General features: G+C 40.5%; 1 protein-coding gene across 5 annotated transcripts in view; it reads right to left on the bottom strand.

The window, feature by feature from the left end:
- LOC123975312 (forkhead box protein J3-like) overlaps positions 1–16,508 on the bottom strand; it is a 69,925-nt gene that overhangs the window by 52,569 nt on the left and 848 nt on the right. For 4 of the 5 annotated variants that reach the window (XM_046056693.1, XM_046056697.1, XM_046056696.1 and 1 more), the window contains exon 1: positions 12,875–13,123. The exons of the other annotated variant lie outside the window; for it this stretch is intronic. The gene's annotated coding sequence lies outside the window, so the exon portion shown is untranslated. Of the gene's footprint in view, positions 1–12,874; positions 13,124–16,508 lie in introns of those variants that run through there. 5 annotated transcript variants of the gene reach the window in all.

The following is a 16,508-nucleotide window of genomic DNA, read 5'->3' as shown; positions in this document are numbered from 1 at the left end:
CCAACCCGATTAAAACTCTTCTCTCTTTCTCTCTCTGTGTTCTGTCTATCTGGATTGCCTCTCACTCCTGTTCCCTCCAAAGTGGAAATGGCAATTGGATCTGCAGAGTGACTAAAAGCTGGGGAATTGTTTTCACAAGTGCCTGCCAAATGGGGGGGAACAGCTCGGGAGGAATTCCAACCCTCTAGAGGAGCCGAAAGGCTCGTCCCCTTTCCCTCTCTGTGTAACCCCCCCACCCCCACACACACACACCGTGTTCCCATTCTCTGACTCTCAACGTGCCTCACTCTCCTGTCAAGTCTATGCCCACCCCCACCCCCCACTCCCCCAGCGTCTCCGTTCCTGCTCAGACAGACACAAACAATGAAAACCCAAGAAGCCTCATATTTTAATTTGTTAGCTATTTTTAGAGCAGCGTTGAACTTAAAAACGTATCCTTTGTAAGTTGAGAAGGAACTTTTTTTTTTGGTGGTGGGGGCTTTTGCAAATAGTTTTAGCATGATTCAGGAAAAAACAAAGACAATCAGTTGGTACACAAGAGAAAACTTACTCACCAATTGTTCTGTACTTCAGTCAGTCACAGAACATTCATAGATTTGTCACTACTGGGCTGAGAATGTCATGTAACTGTTGGTCATCACTGGAGTGAAGATGTTGTATTCAGACCACACTCTGATTCAACCAAGAAAATTGCCTTGTTTAGTGCTGGGTGCTTTTGAAAGATAAAACGTCCTTCATTCTAGGAAATGCAGGTAAACCTTTGATAGAGACGGATACAGAGTGGGCCAATGCCAGTGAATATTTAACAATGGCTGGATGGATTCAGCCTCCTAAGGATACAGAAATATACATCTAAACCTTCATCTACCATCTTATGCCATAACCTTCAAATGTCCTTGAACGACAAAGAGCCTATTGGCCAATGCATTTTCCATTCATGCTCACTGTATATAATCAAGGTGGGAGAACTTCAATGAGCCTTCATACTCAGAGGAACACAAACCCCTCTGTCTCTCTTTCCACCAATCCCCCTGGAGAGCCAGGATGAAGAAGAAGAAGAAGGGAAATACTCCGCTCCTGCAAAAACCTTGCTTAATTGCAAGTAGAAAAAACAAATGTTTAGCAGCAGACTCATCAAGCCAAACAAGCCAGGCATTGGGACTAGGGGAAGGAAAGAGGAGCCGGGAGAAGAGACATGCCCAATGAGGCCTCTTGCACAACACCACCCCCATCTCCTCCTCAAGGCTCTGCCACTATGGGAGAAGCCATAGCCCCCCCCCCCTTTCCAAATCCCAGGAAGCCATCTTAATTAGTGCACCTTTTTTTTGCTGAAGGGAAAGTAGCATTGCTAGTTGTAACTGTGTTGGGTAGGTGGGGATGGGGGTGGTGACACACAAGACACAGAACAACAAGTACTTATTTTCCCCTCATTAAAAGGAGGCTCAAACTGCAAATCAGCCTGCCACAAGCCCTGACCTGCTGTGCTGCCGTGGCTGTTGTTGTTGAGAAGTTTGGGAGCGTGGGCTGGCTGCATGGCGGCACGGTGTAGCTTCGCACCGCTAGCCTGGTGATGCGTTAGGATGATGAGTAACAGAAGAGAGCGGAGAGAGAAGAGGAGGGGCATGACTTGGCTTCTGGGGAGAGGGGCCCTGCTGGGCGGGTATACGCAGCCAATTACCTAGTCGACTCCGTCAACTGGTCCCACAGTGACTAGGCTAACCTCAGTGCTGTGTCTTTTGTTTCTGATATCTGCTGTGTTTCACATCAGCCTCAAAGGCCCGCTGGGTATCAGGGGAGAAAAAATGATCACTGCAGAGGAGACCACTTACAGTATCTCTCTGCTTATCTTCGGGGGTATCAGTTTTCTATAGAAATACATTGATTTGTACGAACATTGTATGAGTGCTGTATTCTCAGAACTTAGTACATACTTAGGTAGTTAAAGATATTTATTAAGTTGAAGTTATTTATTTCAGGTAATTATTATTATTCCTTATTCAAGTAGCCTGAAAAAGCAATTTTAACAAACTACATGACAACATCATACTCTGGATCAAATCCATATCAGAAGTGTCTGCCTATGAACATTTAAAACCTCATTAAGAAAAACACATTACAAAGTCCATGTTCTATCTAACAACAAAATGTATGTTTTCGTTCATGAATTTATGATTAATTGCATGTTTAGAAATAAAACTTAACAGATAAAGAACATTTCATGACCGTTTAGAAAATTGTGTTACTGAGAGAGCCAACAGTAAGGCAATAGTTGGGGGCTCATGCAGTAACCCAACTAACACAATTCCTGCACGGACTAGTCAAAACACAAGATTCAACTTTGTATCACTGATCAGGAACCATCAAAATCTTCACCAACCAGGCAGATTTCAAAGAGCTGTAGTTGAATACAAAATAAAGGTAGCAAAGAGGGGATATTCTGGCAGCTGATCGCACCGAAAAGCAGCGTTTGATTAAATAGTTTGAACGCTTGTAGTATGAATGTGCATAGGAAATGCAAAAAGGAGAATGTTGCATCTCAGATTTTCATCTTTTACCCCGTAAAAAAAGCATGTAAAAAGTTAACTTTGGTAACTTGAAAGTTGTGAGATATTAGCTGGTACTTCCAGAAAAGACTACAAGCACAAATAAAAAAAAAGAAGAGCAAGAATTTGGACATTTATAATCAAGAAATCTTTCTCCTCCAAAAGAATTTAAATACATCACTCTGTGCACTGTGGATGGAGCTTTCATGACTGGGAACATTGTCCCTTTAAAAGAGTGGAGGGTCTGTGTGTGATTGAATGTATTCACCCATTAGACTGTAGCTGTGATGCACTCACTCAGCTGTATGCATCACTAACAGCTAACAGTCTCCCGCTGCTAGCAGGCTTTTAGACTGAGAGAGGCTTTACAGTTCTGCATTTTAATAGAGAACTTTGAATGGAGTGATGGGGGATGGGTGAGAGAAGGGGGAGGGAGCCAAAAGAAAGAGGCATCAAAATATTTTCTGAGGAAAATGAAGTAATGACAAAATACCCACCCGGAGTGTGCAGAGCAGACAGGGTTTCTGGGAAGGACTGCCTTGGCAAGGGTAAGGCTAATGTGTCAAAAGAAAGTCTGTAGGCATACTGAGCGCTGTCATGTCTAGGAGTGTGGGCCATTCAAAGGAAGGAGGAAAAGGTCCAAAAAGCAGTATTGAACGTCTTAATTACTTTCTGCTTCAGCGCCAGAAAACATACCCCTGAAAAGGTTCAATTATAAGATATCAAGGCAAATCAGCTGCCCTTATGGTGGCTGCTTGCTCATCTCTCAATGGAGCTGGGTTAAGCAATTATCGTTTGATACTGTCTACTTATTCTCAAAGGAGACCTGGAGAGGCACCGATGTAATGCACCATTTCAAACTGAGATTCATTTTGTGGCCTTAAAGCGAGTGGTCAGACAAACTAATGCTTGAAAAGAAAAATAAGGGGGGAAAAAAAGAGTGATACCGAGAGAGGACGATAATTTATCAACGACAGAACAACACTTTCATCAGCGGTTTCTAAAAACTGATGGCAGGCCCTATGTCAACCAAGTGACATCTTAAATGAAACAGAACGTACTGATTCACACAATTTTTCTCTGGTCTCAAAGAAAATCTGATTGAAAGAAGTCAAGAAAATCAGTAGGTTCCATTGAATCTCTGAAGGCCTAGAATAAAATATTTAACTCACTAAGCCCACACAGAACATAACACCTGAAAACATCTGCCAAGGTAGAGGGAGTTAGCAACCCAGAAGACTTACCACTGCCGACTAGGAAAAAGCGATCACAATTCCAGATTCTGACAACAGCAAAGTTAAAAAGGCATATTTTGTCATAAATAAAACATAGGAGTGCAGCATTTCGGCAAACTCCCCCAACGAACAGTCCCAAGAGAGAGATGGGATGCTGTTTGTGAACTCAGGCTTTGCACAGTAAAGGGAGCTATAGCACTGCGTCACCACGACTCAAACTACATTCTCACATCCAGCCCTATTCAGCAAGGACTAGTCCTCTTTAAAAATTCATTAATTTACAGCAAAAATAGATTAAAGCGCCCAACTGCACCAACCTAAAAAGTTTGGCTTGTGAATAGCATTAATAATGGAGGCGAGCATCCAAAACCTAGAGGCCCTAGCTTGGAGGCATGGCTTAGGTTTTGTTGCGCTTTATAATGGAGAGTCATTTACATTTTAGAAGTATTACAGCTTTTTGATGCTTGTTTATAATTACATTGTTTTACATGCAAATTGGCTAACAATTGTTACTCATTAAAACATAACTAGTAGAGTGCAACAACGTTCTCAGCCTGTGTAAGACACAGACTTTTTATCAGGTTCACATCTAGCTTTGCACTGAACTCTTGCTGCTGGCAGCACCGCCACTGAGTTCAGTCCAAATGACAGCCCTTTAAAAGTGATCATCCCCAATCTTATCTTTTACATATTTCTCTTTCAAATCACAGCAATGCTTTTCTAACAGAATCAAAGTTGATTTTGAGTAGATTAAAGGATTTGCTGTATTTGAATTCAAATGATGTGTACTTTCCTAGGGACAAGACAAAAATCACAATAAATGGGAGCACTCAGAGAATTTAAAGGTACTTAAAAAGAGAGTAAGTCTGCTCTAATGCACTGTCATATTTTTTGCCCTCCTAGCCTGAAGATAGACAAGTTTTATCTATGGTGCAGTACATAGGTAAATCAACATCTAAGGAACAGCTATTTTGTGTGTGTGTGTGTGTGTGTGTGTACACACACTTGCAGGGGTCTGGTAATTACTTCTAATATCAGGTAATTTCAGTAAGCACTTTGTATAACTGATCATTTAAACAGCTGATTATTGATGAACTGTTGACCTAGTAACATTATAGCGGCCTGATAATTACAGATACAGATTAGAGGGCTTCTAGCTGAAGCCAACGAGACCTCTTCCTCACTTCTTTTAAAAGCTACTGCCAAGCTATCTTCAAGCATAGCAGTTTACCGACAGCCGTTTTAGCAGAAGTTCTCATGATAAAGAAGAAGACTGCTCCCAGGAACTGATCTGTACATCTGAAGACATTGGCTGCTGGTATTTGCTAAAAGCAAAATTTTCAGAGACCAGAACTGTTTGATCCTGCTATACTACTACTACTACTGCTATACTATTTGTTGGTGTTTTTGCCAGATAAGGAGTATGCCTTGCTGTGTCTGGAGATGGCGTTTGACAGACTGCATGGCCATAAGTTAAAGTTGGCCCCCAAAAAGTGTTTCTAACTCAGAAGGTCTTTACAGTTTCTTGGTCAAATAATAGGTGAGAGCTGCTTTTTCAACAGCCCCTTTAAGGTTGACAAATTAAGAAATGACAAGTGTGGATCTAATGGAGCCAGATGTTGCGACCACATCCCAGAAGCAGATAAGATTCAGTTCTGTAGGGTCCTATGATTTGTACATAGGACCGACGGATAAAAATACAGACGGAATCACGAATTTTGATAACAAATATGGAATTAACTGTAAATTGTGGAATATCGTGGAATACACCAAAATGTGGATGCAATTTATAAAATTTATTAGAAGCGTTTCTGTCACAGCACTTATGAAGATCAGTGGGAAGAAATGATCAGTAATTAAGTAATCACCTGTTTGATAGTGGAAAATATACAATACCTTTATTGCAACAATGAATTCATTGTGAATTGTCCCATATTAAATAGTATTATAGTATTTTAATATCCTGCAATACATGTATTGTGAACTGTATCCATAAATAATTGCACATACATTTGAATATATCTATATACATATTTGATAAGATACATCAAATTCATTCATATTGATTACATTTTTAATATTTTCTTATTGAATTGTTAAAATTGTATTTATCCACCACATGATTATACACTGATAACAAAATGTGCTAAAATTATAAAACCAAAGAGCCAAAAAGCTCTTTACTCTGTTGAAGGGTGAGAAAAGAAAAGGGAAACAACATAAGGAAAAACTGTCGGACAGGACATTGTCTGCTTCTGATTGGTAGTGTTTTGCATGTTTTTGGTGAACAGTGAACTGAACAAATCTGAACGAACATGGGAGTTTATGACACTCACACACTGTGTTTACGGCACCCAGCATGCCGAACAGGTGTTGTACCAAATTCTGTTTCTAAACCCAAAACATGACCTTTTTTCCTAAACCTAAGCTAGAAGCTTTGGTGCCTAAACCTACCCAAACTGCAACAATTTCAGTCAGAGGCTGAAAGGCCACAAATTCAGTTTGGACTGACCAAAGTCCGATCACTCAAATTCTGACAAAACCAAAGCTAGATTGCTGTGATCAACGCTGGGTAGCTTGGTATGACTTTGATAGTAAGTCTAACGTAAGTCAGCAGAATACCGTGGCTGATGCCCTGAGCCTTGTGCCATTTGTCATCATGAGTGTGGGACTAGAATCAAAGATATGTCATGTCCAGAATGCCTTCCAGCCTCCAGTGGTCGAAAAAAGCGTTTCAAGAGACCAGAAAACCAAGGCCAAGTGGCTCCAATATGTTTTCCCTGACTCGCTCAAGAATGAAGTCCTGAAAAGAGTCTCAGCTTACCAAGACAAAGGTTTTTCTAGGCAAACCTCAACAGAGATGTAAGAGACTATGTACGCCATCGTCAACAATGTACTGATGAGAAGGGAAGAGCTATCCTGGAGAATATAACGTCAAACTAGGCCACTAGAACAGGTCTGTATTGACTTTACCAACACAGGTGGCGAAGATTTTCTGGTATTGGTACTTCTGTGTCTTTGGATTCCCAGAGAGAACGTAGAGCGACCAAGGAGCTAACTTTGACAGTCTCATGCCTCATGATTAGCTGAATCCCCGTCTGCCTGTAGATGTCCTCTTCCATAATGTCCTTCATGACTTTGCTGCAAGCTATTGCAAGTATGTGGCATCTCTCACCAATGACCAGAAACCATGGCCTTTGCCCTGGACCATGCCATAAAAGAGCAGAACAGACATGATCAACTTTATAACAGGAAAGTGAGTGACTTGTAACGTAAGTTAATAGTCTACCAAAGTGAAGTCTGTGCGAGAACAAATTCACATAAGACGACTGCTGCTCCACCGCGGTGACATCGTCCATCCGGATGTTTCATTGTAGACATCATCCGATGGGAATTCTGTAGACACCACCCAACCCTAGTGGGAATCAGCCATCTTTGCCAGGATCTATACTGTGGTGTACATGCCCCTTGACTGATCCAGAGTCTGTGGACTCTGAAAGCGGTTGTTACTGACAAAACAAGTGTGACCTCTGCACCTCAGGACATCTCAGTTGATGCCATTCCAAAGCACAAACACAGATAAGGTTGAGATTTGGTCGCACAGTTAAACCAGTAAATAGGCTGATATAAACCATATCCAGGCAGGATTTTGTTCAGGACAAGTTCAGTGTTAAAGCTGTTTTAAAGTCAATGTCCCAGGTTTTTGCTGATTAAATAAAATAACCTACCCTACTATGGCTCCAAAAGTATTATCTAACTTTTGTACGCTTGTGCTACATGCTATGTGTTTGACTCTTGTGGAATGTACAAGACACCCTATTGCCAGTAGCTGGATTGGGAGATAAGCCCTGCTGTCGTACCACTTCATCCCTTTAAGGTTTTCTTTTGCTAACCTTTCATAATGTGTTACTTTGTGGTGTTTCCTCAGGTACATACTGTGTAGTTGGAGCTCACACTTGATAAAATTCAGTCAGGGTGGGTGTTTGATTTACTGGAGTTTAAAGTGGTAATTCAGTCACTGTACATCTCCCCTAATGTACCTGCTGAGCTTCCGTAGCCCCCCTCACCGTGCTGCTTTGCACTGAGGATAAGTTGTGTGGTGAAACACTGCTGCAGCATCTTTAATGTTTAAACAATGATAAACAATGCATTTAAGTTGTAAACTTTAAAGTATATTGTTTACTGTTAACATTATTATCATACGCTGTTTCAGTTTTTTTGACCGCTAATATTGGTTTTGTAGATGCTTCCATTTGACATTCTGTTATTTTGCACATATACAGTACTGTGCAAATGTTTTAGGCAGGTATGGAAAAAGGCTGCAAAGTAAGAATGTTACTGTTTAAAACAGCATCAATTCTTCTAGGTACACTTGCACAAGGTTTTTGAAGGAACTCTGCAGGTAGATTAGCCCAAACATCTTGGAGAACTACCCACAGTTCTTATTTAGGCAGCCTCAATTGCTTTTTTTCTCTTCATGTAATCCCAGACAGACTCAGTGATGTTATAATCAGGGCTCTGTGGGAGCCATACCATACTTCCAGGACTCTGTTCTTTTTTACGCTGAAGATAGTTCTTAATGGCTTTCGCTGTATGTTTGAGGTCCTTGTCATGCTGCAGAATAAATTTGGGGCCAATCAGATGCCTCCCTGATGGTACTGCATGATGAATAAGTATGTGCCTGTACTTCTCAGCACTGAGGAGACCATTCATTCTGACCAAATCCCCAACTCTGTTTGCAGAAATGCAGCCCCAAACTTGAAAGGAACATCCACGATGCTTCACTGTTGCCTGCAGACACATTCTTGTACCGCTCTCAAGCCCTTCGGCAAACAATATGCCTTCTGCTTCAAATTTTCTCTATACCACTCTATGTCCAGAGCACCTGCTGCCATTGTTCTGCATGCCGGAGGTATGGTTTTTTTGTCAAGTCTTTCATGACGGCCACTTCTTACCAGACTGACGGGAGAAAAGATGGCTTCCACTTTTTTCTGCCCATTTTGAGCTGATGGCACTGCTAAACATCTTCTGATTGCGAAGGAAAGTAAACATGACGCGTCTTTCATTTGCTGCAGTAAGTTTCCTTGGCTGACCACTGTGTCTACGGTCCTCAGCGTTGCATTCTTTAAAAAGGCTTGGAGAGTACATCTGGAAACCCATATGTGCCTTGATATTTCTGCCTGGGAGAGACGTTGCTGATGCAGTATACCGACCTTGTCTTGTTACAGAGCTCAGTCCTGCCATGGTGACTGACTTTTGACAGTAAACTGTCTTCAACAACCTCCTCTTGTTAGCTGAGTTTGGCTGTTCCTCGCCCAGTTGTATTCCTCCTACACAGCTGTTTCTGTTGCAGTTAATGATTGTGTTTCAACCTACATATTGAACTGGTGATTATTAGCACCTGTTTGGTCTAATTATTTAATCATACACCTGACAATTGGCTTCCAAAATCCCTGTTTTGAACGCAAAGAGTGAGCATTGAGTCCTGATGTGTTACACTGTCTTCCTGCAAATCAGCACACTAAATAAATCACCAATATCACCTTTATACACCTACACAACATAACTAAAACTATGACTTCTCTGTCCTTCGCTCATGTAGAGATCCTGATTCATGCATTTGTTTCATCAAGATTGGACTACTCTAATGGTCTGTTGTCTGGCATACTGCACACAATACTTCTAAAAGTCTTGCAATATTTCAGAATGCTGCAGCTAGGATCTTGACTAAAAACAGAAAATTTGACCATATTTTACCAATTTTAGCTTTACTTCATTGGCTCCCAAAACCATATCAGTACTATTTAAATACCTTAAAAAAGGTACTACGTGTATGAATTGACACTACTCTCCACCTGTTTTTAATTTATACTTCAAAAACTACCATTAGCTAGTTAGCTCCATTAGCCGTGCAACTAACTTATTGTCCTATTAGTAGACTTAGTCCGAAATGGGCACCAGAACCGGAGCCAGGCTCAGCAGCCTCCCGGTGAACACGGCTGGACCGGGACTGAACACAGCCGCCGACACCGATGGAGGCCAATTTAATGACAGGGAATTCAATACTGAAGTCGACCAGTGGCTCCAACCAGGACTCCAGCTCCAGGGACGACGAAGACATGACGGGTTCAGGCAGGAGCTCTCAGAACACCTGGCTCGTATGTGTCACTGGAGTTAAGTCAGCTGTCATTTCCTATCATACGCTTTTTCTCTGGAATAATCTTCCTGTTGACATCAGACAGTCTGAAGGCCAAAATACACTGCCACTGAACAGCGCGCGTTAAAACCGCCGCACCTATTATTTTCTATGCACAAACTCACACCGGCGGTGGCTAGGCGCACACCTACATGCTGCCCCATGACATTTCATGTTACTGTACTATTTCTAGCCTCGCCACCCCTGAAAAAAAAAAAAAGCTGTTTTATACTTAACACAATACAAAACAATGTTGGCCCAACTTCAGATGGTGTTTATAATCTATTAACATTAGTACTTGTAGTCTGTGCTTATCCTGTCAACGCGAACTAACAGACTGCAAACGTTTTGATATCGACTGCATTTCTCCAACCCTCTGCTGTTTTTGCTTTTGTGCCCTAAAAGCTGCCAAGCCTTCTCCTCTCTTGCACTCAGGCTTCTCCGTGCTGGACCATCCCGCGACCTCGCTCTCTCCCTGTACTTTGGTACGGTGCTTTATCCAATTGTTGATCTGGATCTTTGTCACCCCTATTTAGCATGTTATCATGTCTCGCTCTCCCACTGTGTGTTTGTTTCTCCGCTCTGTGTGAATGCTGTTATTTTCTACTGTGTTTGTGTGGCCCGTCTTCTTTTTAGGTCTCTATGGTGGAGAGGAGGTGGTGTGGCTCAGGTGCTACTAGTGGGCGACTCCTGTAGCTGCTCAGTTGTCCTCCTGGATCCATCTTCATCACTTACGTTTTGCAATCTACATTTTGTCATCATAATTGTATATACTATGACTTCCTGGTGTGAATCTATTTAGTCCACACAACATCTATTGCATGTCTGTCTGTCCTGGGAGAGGGATCCCTCCTCTATTGGTCTTCCGGATGTTTCTTCCATTTTTCCCTGTTAAAATGTTTTTTGCGGAGGAGTTTTTCCTCATTTGAATCAAGGGTCTAAGGACAGAGGGTGTCGTATGCTGTGCAGATTGCAAAGCCCCTTGAGGCAAATTGTGATTTGTAATATTGGGCTACATAAATAAAATTGATTTGACTTAACTTGATTTGAGAGAGAGGAATAAATGGTGGAAATCAGTCCTCTGAGTCTTTCTCATCTATGCCCAACTAACATCTGTTACACTGGCATATGGAGTTCATCTTTATCAAAGAAATAAGAAACTGAAATGCATGTAGTGTATCCACAAATAGCCCTTAATTCAACTTTTAAAAAAGTCAATACTACACTTGTTTCTTCGCATTGCATTTGCTGACATTGGTGATAATTACGACGACCTTTCCGATGATAAAACATAAATCAGTAAAACATTATGAGGGTTCCTACTCTGCACGTTTCATGCGATTCTGCATAACATTTTAATGAGGCATTTAGGGGTCTATGAGTGATCTACTGAGAAAGTCTACAATGGCAATCAGCAGTGAGTGTGGCAGCTGTTCAGCAATTAAAAAGCCAAATTACCCTCAATCAACACCATTTACAAGCGCAAGTAAATCTCAGAGCAAATAATGATGAGAGAAATCTGTTCAGACAGCTCTCATCTTGATAGGAATTAGAGGCGCATCCAATTCAGGAGCTGGGTACTCTCTCAAATGCTTTCTCAGTCTGTCGCCCACAAACACATACACACACCTCCCCTCGTCTGTGTGTTTTTGGACAGATGAAATTGTACAGTATTGGTTGGCTCCCCAAACTGCAGCATGATAAACAATAATGACTCTGTTACGGTAAAAAGATGGTCACCGTCCATGGTAAGGTTATGGTCTCTTTATGGAAAGAGACTACGGAAAATAAATTCCATAAGGGGCGAGCGTAACTGCACCATCGACAGCTTACTAGAAAACAGCAAACAAAAGTGATCTGCATGCACTGTTGGGGAAAAAAAAGAGGCACCCAAGGGCAGATATGGCAAATTACATTATCTTTTGTTTGTATCAACTAAACTTACTTGAAAAACGTGTCATTATAGTGCTGTCTACATTTAATGTCAAGCACATTTTAATGGAAATTCTATAGATTATGTTAACTTTCAACAAAATGTTTACACCAAATTATACAGTGTTAACCTGACTAGTAATATATATTTTAAATTGTGCTAGAATAGAAACTGAGAGACACTAAAAACAACACATCATGTTTGGTGACCGATAACCATAACATGAACTGATGCATTCAGGCATAATCAATACAGTAGAAAAATAATTATATACATGCACACATACATAAGTCAACAAATCAGGCACCTATAGCAAAATCAATATCAAATATTTTAGGCTGTGAAACAAAGTTAGTGAAATCTTATAAAACCCTGAACCAAATTCTTTTAAGTGCCCTGACTTATTTTCCCTTCTGTTACTACTTTTCCTTACAACAATCCAGTTAATGATGACAAATAAAATGTGTTTTAAAATTGGCAGTTGATTCACCTCTTTAAAGAATGTTTCGTCTCTCCATATAATTAACGTTGCTACCAACAGGGACACATTAATGTGGCGCTCAGTTTCTCTGAAGCTTCCACTGTTCTCACTTCAAAAAGAGTTTTCAGATGTGCAAGGAACTGTTCATGCATATTTGCGCGTCCAATGCAATTCACCATTTGGAGAGGCCAGTTGTTTTATTAAACACCACTTTTACCCTGTTACGCGACAGTCCCACTGAATGAATGCTACCAATATACTATTAATGTAAACTTAAAATAAGTTGACTTTATCTGACGGGTTTTGGGGATAGAGACAAACGCTACAGTGTCTGCATGCATTCTGTGACAGGCAGCGAACTTGTCATAGCCTGTCATTAAGTAAAACCACTGGCTTTTTGGTAACACTTTCCCGTTAAGACAGTATTTGTCACAAACCTTCATGACTGACATTCAAAAATTCTTCTGCACAGACTAGGCTACTCACCGTCGTAGGTGACTATGAACCGGCTCAATTTTTTGTACTCTGGTCCAGAAGCTCCAGACGCCTATTCTGCACTTGAAAATTCCCCTCGGAGACAAAAGCCTTAGCGGTGTCTTGACGCTGTCATCTGGGCTGCGTGCACGGTGCTCTGCGGGCGTCAAACTGACCGCTGCTGTGGTCACTAGACAGTCATGACAGGCGGACTGGACCCGCTATTCGCGTTTGCGCTCAACAACACGAAGATCCCGGGTCTCTGTGCTCCGCTCGGCTGCTAAACCACCGGAACTACTTCCAACGCCAGCCGGAGCACGTTGAAGATAAATTCATGCACCACAATAGGAAAAATGAAATCACAGCCATTTAACTAGTTCCCAATTTCAATATTAATGAGATTCTATTATGACATCAGTAGGCCTACCAAAATGAGGCTTATCTATAATAACAATAATAATAATGTGACATCGTTATTATCATTACCATTATGTTATATGCACGTATTGTTAGGTAGTGATATTTAATCATCTGATGGATCGTTACCATCATTATTATGATCTTTATTATTATTATGACAAATAATTCAAACATAGCAGTGATTTTGACTGTTTTACTAAAGGGGTAATTTATTATAGAAAACCCTGCCTGTGTGATATCCAGACACAAAAAAACAAAATAATTGTAGACAAGGAAACACAGGTTCAACAGTACACACTGCTCAAAGTGCAATAAAACATTTGCTGCAAAATAGCAGACTTTAGTGGCACGTAGTTTTATATCGCCTACTGTTCTGTTGCGCCAACAAATTCGAGGCATGGTGGAGTAGGCTATGTCTTATCGGTGGAGTATGTCACAGTTGAGGTATTCCTCAGTTAGGCTGCATGCCTGTAATTTCATGATTACATGAAGCTTAACGTGAGGAACAGCGCACCCTCCTGGTCGGGACATCAGTCGGATCACCTTACTGAATCTGAAGATACTCAACCAGAGAGCACTGATTAGTTTGGCATTTTTAAATTCCGGAGTTTAACACAAATGTGTGTTTCAATATATAGTCTCACATTAGACTGTTGCTGCAGTAGGCCTGACTGATTTTTCTGGAGTTTCAACAATTTCCCCCCTTCGCTTTGCAAAAGATATAAAAATATGAATTTAAAATAATTTATCATGCTAAAATTTTGGCGTAAATTGGGTTTCATCATCATGCAACCACAACACACAAAAAACGTTTACTTAGCATACAAACATATGTAAATTTGTTGCATGTTTTGCGTCGAACATAGGTTTCCCCTCAGCAATATAAGTTCTTGACCGGGATATCAACCACCAAATATGAATCAGACACTATGATATATGTGCAGATTTAGACACTCGAATGCTGTATTTAAATTTATCTGCGGAAAGAGGGAATGTTTCTCTGTGCTCAGCTTAAATCTGATTTTTAAAGCAAGCGTGGTTTTTCGATATCACAACTAGTTGGGAAACCAGCAGCCGTGGTCCAATGTTGCATCTTTATATATAATGGATGTTTCATTGAGGGAGAAGGAATATATTTTAAGAAAGGAGGAATTTTACTAAATTCTAATTAAATTTTATTTGAACTTTTTTTGTGGAAAATCATACCAGACACCTTTATTATTATTTCAAGCAGAGTATTTTATCTTTAGGCCTATGTCTGGAGCTTCCGGCAAACATAATTGTTCAGCTGTCAAAACAACTATACAGGTACATTTCTGATCAGTATTCTTGTAATATAATTTCTTCATCAATCTTTTAACACCACTATATTGTGAGACATGGAACAACTGATGTGTTTGTGTCTGTGAGCTCAGGCACACTGATCCATTCTGACTTTATCAGTGTTAGGCTTAGAAGCAACTCAGTGCTGCACTCGTCTGGATGGTGGTGGTGGTGCTTGCAATGATTCATGAAATATCTGCCACAGAATTTGAGGATTTTCAAAGCAACAATATATGGTGCTGAAAGGTCTGTTTTTCTTAATGAATTGCATAGGCCACACTTTGGCTGGAAGACATTATAAGACTGTAATGCTGGAAAAAAAAAAAATCTAAACAACAATAAGAACACGTGATTAATTTGAACATTTCTAAAATGTATTTTAAAAAATAAAACAATTATACGTAGCCTATATGCCTATGCCATTCATTTTCGTTTAACGTTTTAAACATTAAGATTAAGAAGATGAATAACCTTGGAATTTCTTCTTGGCTAACTATTGTAATCTGTGAGTCCACCACCAGAGGACTCTCAAGCCTAAGACAATGAGTTCCCATAGTTTAAAACAAAATCTGTTGAAGGCTCTTTGAGTGTGCACTTAATGCATGCATTTAATCAAATATAATTAAACTGTGAATAACCACGTGAAAATATGTTGTTTACCTTTTCAGTCATTAATTGACTTCTCTTATTTCTCAATTGTGAGGGACTATTAACTGAATGTTCTGTGCTGATGCTCTACTCAAACATTGCACCATGTGCACAACTAGTATGCAGTATTTTGTTGTTATGCTTTTAAAACATGGCCTTTTACTACAGTTAATTTTGGTACGGAATGTGACATGGGTTACAGCAATTTCACAGTAAAACGTCGGTGGGTATGTTTATGCAGGGAACATGACATAGGAGGTTGGTCTTGCAGCAGAAAACGTCTGTCTGTTGCTGACTACGAGACGTTTGTCAAGAGGAATGCGTCTACTTGGGCTCCTTCCCCCTACTTTCTGATGATTGGGCAGCGCATGATACGCAGGACTGGCTCTGCCCGGTTTCATCCTGTTGGCTCTGCGACGTTGCAATGCGTTTAGCTCAGGGAATGCTACAGGAGGCAGACAAAACATAACCAACCGGTTATGTTACCACAACTTCTCAAGGCTAACTTAAGGTTTTCCATTGTAATCTCTAGGGTGAGGCTATCCATCGCTTGTATAATGTTAAAGACAACATGAGTAATATATCGCGGTAATATATTTATTAACAAAAATGGTGATAAATAAGCGGTATTGGCTTACTGCCACCAAAGGAGTGACCAGCTACTGCATGTGGCAACTCATTTATTTTGATAAGCTTATTTTGGCTGATAATTGATAATTTAATGAACTGTGTCTGGATTATTAAGAGATGCGAAGTGATGTTGAGTCACGTAACTTCATTTCAAATCATTTTGTCTTATTGATGTCTGCAGAGCATAATCCAGCCTCGCGAGAACACGCCCAGCTCGCAGGCGAGATGAGTTGCGCAAGCGCAGAGTCGCACCCCACTCGGTGAAACACAACAGAAACGATGCAGAAATAACGTATGCGTTTAAGTTATAAGTAGAAGGTTTTTTTAAGAAAAAGATTAATATTCTGCAACATCTCTGTTGTAGAAAAATTCAGTGATGTAGATCATCTGTTCTCTTAACAGCTTTACAACGACGATCAGCAGCTGGTGTCAACATCCGGGACCGTAGTGATGCTTCTCAAAGGAAACTTGAGTGCATCAGATGGAATTAATTAAAAGGGTTACGGTTTCAAATGGTTAGATTATTCATACACAGCTGTAGTTTTTATGACTATTCCTGTTTTGTTTATTTTAATACAATATTAGTTGCATGTCAGTAACTTCACAGAATTTTCCCTTTGCTATG

The sequence above is a fragment of the Micropterus dolomieu genome, linkage group LG08, assembly GCF_021292245.1.
Source record: "Micropterus dolomieu isolate WLL.071019.BEF.003 ecotype Adirondacks linkage group LG08, ASM2129224v1, whole genome shotgun sequence".
NCBI classification, from domain to species: domain Eukaryota; kingdom Metazoa; phylum Chordata; class Actinopteri; order Centrarchiformes; family Centrarchidae; genus Micropterus; species Micropterus dolomieu.
Note: the sequence above shows the minus strand (reverse complement) of the source record. Positions and strands in the feature narration are given on the sequence as shown.